This window comes from Triticum urartu, chromosome 4A, assembly GCF_056163025.1.
Source record: "Triticum urartu cultivar PI428250 chromosome 4A, HENAU_Tu73, whole genome shotgun sequence".
Classification (NCBI taxonomy): domain Eukaryota; kingdom Viridiplantae; phylum Streptophyta; class Magnoliopsida; order Poales; family Poaceae; genus Triticum; species Triticum urartu.
This window is the reverse complement of record NC_141876.1, coordinates 268,183,260-268,189,259: the sequence shown is the minus strand read 5'-3', so window position 1 is coordinate 268,189,259 and position 6,000 is coordinate 268,183,260.

Below are 6,000 nucleotides of genomic sequence, written 5' to 3'. Positions count from 1 at the left end.
ATCATATGGGCCTCCAACAACAATACGGTGACAAGACGGTCGAGCTAGGGCCATCCCCTACGACCACGGCGACGAGCGCGAACCTCTTCAACAACATGAAGACGCCGCCCATATTGGACTCATACTCCGAGTCAAGCTACGCAACAACACATGAGACATTATCTTTGATCTTAGAGGATAGTGATGATGTGCCATCTTCGGCCTTCATCCATGGCTACGACTACGACATGATTGAGCATGGAGACATTTGCACCTACATCTCTCCGACACCCACATATGACGAGATGCCCCAATTGCCATGTGAGGAAAGCCACCACCACATGAGTGCCATGGGTGACTCCACCATATGTGACATTTGGGAGCAAGCCACACATCATATGTGAGGTTGAGAGCCATTTGAGTGACTCCGCCAACCATATGACTGAGAGCATCCAAGAGGGAGTGAGTGAGCCACAACACTTAGTGAGTGAGGTAGTTGACACGGCATGTGAGGCCACTATGATTTGTAACAACTTAACCTCTACAGCGAGTGTGTTTTCTTTGGTGCTAGGTCTCCTACATGAAGACATGCCTACCCTCGACGAGTCCATGCATCCAACGACGACCATGGCCATGGTGGACGATGATGCACCCCCCACATGGTTCCATCAAGATGAAGATGACCACGACTTGGTCTTCGACACCTCACCTACAACAAATGAGCGATGCTCCAAAGGTAAAATAGGTGATAGTGCTTCTCTTGTCCCACTAGTGGACTACCTTACAAATGATTGCTTGCATGATGATGATCACCTTATGGATTCACCACATACTGTCTCTTCTACATGCTTAGATATGCCAACTATTTATGATGAATATGATGATGAGCATGTTGATTTGCCTAGTTGTGATGCTATGCTCCATACGATATCATGTGAAAATTCTTTTGGTCACATCATGTTCGACAACCCTTTAACCTTGTCATATGCTATGAGTGAGATCTCCCATATTGCATCATTACAATCTCAACATAGTGACTATGCATGCCCCATTAAAATAAATCCCATCTGCACTTATGGCATAGATGACAAGATGATGGTCATTGGCTTTTGTTTTTCATGTGATAATATTGCCATGCTTCCTTTACATGATTTGCGCAATTCATCTACTATGCCATGCCATGATCACAATGTTCCAAATATGCATTGTTTTGGATGTTGTCAATATTCTCTGTGTGATGTTTCCATTAATGCTCATGAGGAGACCCCCATAGTTTCCTCATACATATTAGGAGATTTTTGATGCATTCCATACTTTGCATGATTCCCATAATTGCTTGCACCATATGCATTCCATGAATAACAATGCTCTACATATTTCCCACGATGCATTACACAATTTGAGTCTCCATTATGCTATACATAATAACAAACCTATCATGATGGATGACTTGTTTCTATAACACACATCTCATTTATTTGAGCATTGGATATTTTGTGATAACCAATACAAGCACGTGCGCATTTTACCGTGTTATTTGAGCATTGGATGACATGTTTCTATACCACTTCTCACGTTATGTTCATTTTTACCGTGTTCACTTTGCATGTTATGCCTCTTTATATGCTTTTGCCATGCAATTGTGACCCTTGCTTGCATCAACCCATGATTCACCATTTTACTCCTCATATGTGTATTTGCATGCTTGGTGGAGATCCTTGTTGCTATTGCCATGTTTACCATGTGCCTCATGCTATTGATGCTTGTTATGTTGGGAGAGACATGATGTCCCATTGCTATTTACATATGGGCTCTCGCCAATACATTGATGATATTTTGCTCATATCTTTGTTTCATGCTTGTGATATGTCTTATGCATTATTCATGCTCACTATTTGCACAAATGACATGCTTGCCATGATTCCTCCGAGTACGTTGCATCATCGCACTACTAGCTTGCTTTACTTTATCACTATGATTGATTGCTTTGTCGCATCACCCATATTCCACTATTACTCACTTTCTTGGGTTGATGACATATATGCTCTTGCCTCTCACATGATTTATCTTGATCATTGTCCCTTGTCTCCATTAGTGGCATCTCTCATATCACCTTGTGATGCATACTTGTTTGAATGAGCCTATTGTATTTGGTTGTTCTCACATCATATGCCTCCACACTATGAAATGCTCCATTGTCCTTTCCTATGATGTAGACGATGCATACACTTGTTGGGTATCTTACCACACGAATGATAGGTTTTGCACTTTCGCTAACCTCATTTGTTTTTCCGAGTGTTTATCATTTTCTTTCATTTTGAAGGATTCTCAAGGCATTTCCATCACGCAACAACTTGGTCATGTGAAGGCGTACATGCTGCGCAACGCCAACATTTTTGACATCCTCACAAAGGTGAACTCCTTCCCTTTGTGCCATCTTCACATACGCATATTGGATGGGTCATTCTTTCATTGTTGTTTCCTTCTTCTTGGGTACATGATACACACATTGGAGGGAGGATGATGAGGACATCAATACCATTGTTACACCCATAGCCCCTACTGCTATACATACTGGACCAATTACTAGAGCTCGCACACGCCAATTAAATTATCACATACTTTCGTTTCTTGGTAATGATTCTAATGTTCATGAGAATATGATGATGTCTAAATTGGATACATTTGTTTTGCTTACAAATGAAGGGCCTGGCATGGATGTCTAATGTTCATGGATGAACAGTTGAGCAAGACCAAGCATGGAGATGATGGCATGCGCAAGGAGATCAAGAACGTTGTTACAAGTGATGATTTCTGGAGATGATGGCATGCGCAAGGGGGTCAAGAACGGAGTTACAAGTGATGATTTCAGGACTTTGAAGCTGCCATAAGGAGTGCATGAAGCCTTGGACGAAATATACAAGATGCCACTTCATAAATTTTGTCCAGAGGTTATTCTAGGTGTTGCGTCACCTTATTATTGGGCCAGGCCCATGTATTTTCGAAATACTTAAGTATAGGATGTTTTTAGAGTCTGTATGTGTGGGGAAACAAGAGTTAGGGTTGGTTTCGGGCCCCTCCTCCAACGGCCACGAAATCCCCCCCCCCCCCTCTCTCCTCCATATATAAAGCATTTAGGGCATCGTTTAGAGTTTGGGTTTCGTTTAGATTAAAAGTTTGCCATAGCTGCAACTTTGCGTACTTCATTTGTGTTCAACAACCAGACCAAGACGTCATAGAACCCCACCTTGATCAACAAAGTTTTCCTCTTATATTCGCAATATCCAGATTGCAATCTTAGTTTCTTGCTTGTTTTTCGGTTGCTCGCAGGAAATAGACCCTCGTGGTCAGGTTGATCGCGCTCCAGCGTGGTCAAGAACCCTCGGAAGTTGGTTTGCGATTGCTAAGGCATGACGTCTCGCACGTTCTTAGTCGGATCATCAAGGTCGACTCCCACCGAAAACGATAGCCACCATCTCATCGAAACATCGGGACACCTTCGCCTCTATCAAGTGGTACCAGATTTTTTAGGTTGCTCGGTGAGATTTTACAGTTTTTCTTAGTTTAGATCGGGTATGTTCTTCATACCTACAGTCCACGAAAAAGCCAAAAAAAATTAGGGTTAGTTCATCATATCTGAACCAATCTGAGCCTTTGCATAGTCTTTTCAGTATTTTGCTTTGTTGAATTTGCGGTTGTATTGTCGTGTCGAGTTGCTGGTCTTAGCATCTAGTCCCTTAGAGTTTCGGGTTCTGTTCATAGGTTGTCACACCGCCGCCGCACCATCGGCATCATCATTGCCATATGCCACCACCCCACCATCGCTGCTGCCATATACAACCACCAATCTGAGTCCACATATACCATCACCATGTACAACCACCAATCCGAGTCCACATATACCATCGCCATATACCACCACCAATCCGAGTCCTGATATACCATCGCCATATACAACCACCAATCTGAGTCCACATATACCATTGCCATATACCACCACCAATCTGAGTCCAGATATACCGTTGCCATATACAACCACCAGTCAGAGTTCCACAGATTCATCTCCGCCACCAGTCTGAGTCCAGTATTTGTTGCCTTGCTTTCGAGTTCCAGATCACGCAATACTTCGAGCCGTGACATTGTAGGACTCCCGAGATTCCGTGCTACCCCCAGTAGAAAAATTAGTTCTAGTTTCAAAAAAGAATTGTTGCGGAGCCAAAAAAAGTTCTTGCTAGGCAGTTTTTTGACCATTTGTAGACTTTTTCGAAAAAAATTTGTTGCAGAGCCAAAAAAAGAGGCAAAAAAGTGAAAAAAAGGAAAAAAAAATCATAGAGTGCTCCTCCCTTGTTTAGGTGCCGTGCCGTGATATTTTTGCTACCATATCATAAGCCTTCCCAGCTCCACATACATCGACGTCGTGCGTTCGACCCTCCCTGGTAATCGCTCTATCCAAGCTTTGAGAGTTTTGACTACATCGGTTGCCGATCACCGCCTGCTGCTGGGTAAGAACCGGTAAGAATTTGAGATTTGCTTGACAGATTTGTGACACCCACCACCACCATTTTCTAGTAGTCTGTAGGATGATATTTTCGTGTGTTTCTATTGCTGCTAACCATGGTAGGATCACAAGTCGATGAGACTGACTGGGAGAACATGACAAATAAGGAGTTGCATGATAAATTTCAGCAAATGATGAGTGGACAGGTGCAAGATGTGCTAAACAGATTTGAAGAGACCATGGAGAAGATAGATGGCATGGAGAAGACGTTCGAAACAAAGCTCGATAAAAATATTAATGAATTGCTTGCGCGTCTTCCACCACCACCACCGGCTGCACCTAACGCACCTCTACAACAACAACAACGTCGCCTTCCAAATCAAGTGGGATGAGCACAATGCGTTCCCATTGACCCTGGGAAAGATTCTGGTGCCGCTGTTGATGCTTCTGTAGCTCCTGCTGCTACTGCAGAGGTGGAGGACCATTACGAGGATGAGGTTGATCAAAATTAGAACTACGTGCAACCACCAGCACCACCACCACCAGGTCGTCCTCAGGTATATCATCGCGACGGTAGGGCTGCACCACCACCTGAGGTACGAGATCATGACCTTTTCCTAAACTGAAGTTGAATATTCCACCATTTGAGGGTAGATATGTTCCTGATATATATCTTACTTGAGAGTTAGAAACTGAACAACATTTTACATGTTTACAATATCCCGAGGAGAGATGTGTTCCTGCAGCTGTTTGTGCTTTCACTAGTTTTGCATATGTTTGGTGGTCTGAACATTGTAGATTATATCCTATTCCAACTACTTGGGCTGCTTTGAAAACTGCTATGCGTACTCGTTGGGATCAATCATATTATCAACGTGAATTACTTCAAAAATTACAGCGTTTAAGACAAGGAAAAAATATTGTAGAAGAATATTATCAGGAATTACAAACTGGCATGATTAGATGTGGTATTGTTGAGGAGAATGAAGCTATGCTTGCACATTTTATTGGTGGATTAAATAGAGAGATTCAGACCATTCTAGAGTATAAGGAGTATACTAATATCACTCGTTTATGCCATCTTGCTTGTAAAGCTAAACGTGAAGTGCAGGATCGACAGGCATTGGCGCGAACTAACTTTTCTGCAGGTCGATCTTCATCATGGACACCACGTGCATCCTCTACTTCCACTGCACCAGCATCTCCATCAGGTGCCACCTCCAGCCGTGATATAAGAAAGCAGGCACAACCACCACTATCTGCCAAGAGCAAACCTACCGGGCCTGCACAGAGCTCTTCTTCTTCCATGGCATCAACGGGGCACACAAGTGATATTATTTGTCATCGTTGTAAGGGAAGAGGACATTTTGCAAGAGAATGCAAATCTCAGCGTGTGATGATTGCTACTGAGGATGGTGGGTATGAGTCCGCTAGTGACTATGATGAGGAGACTTTGGCTCTTATTACACGTGAAGAACACGGTGGAGATGATTCTGATCATGAGACGCAATACATGGCTCCTG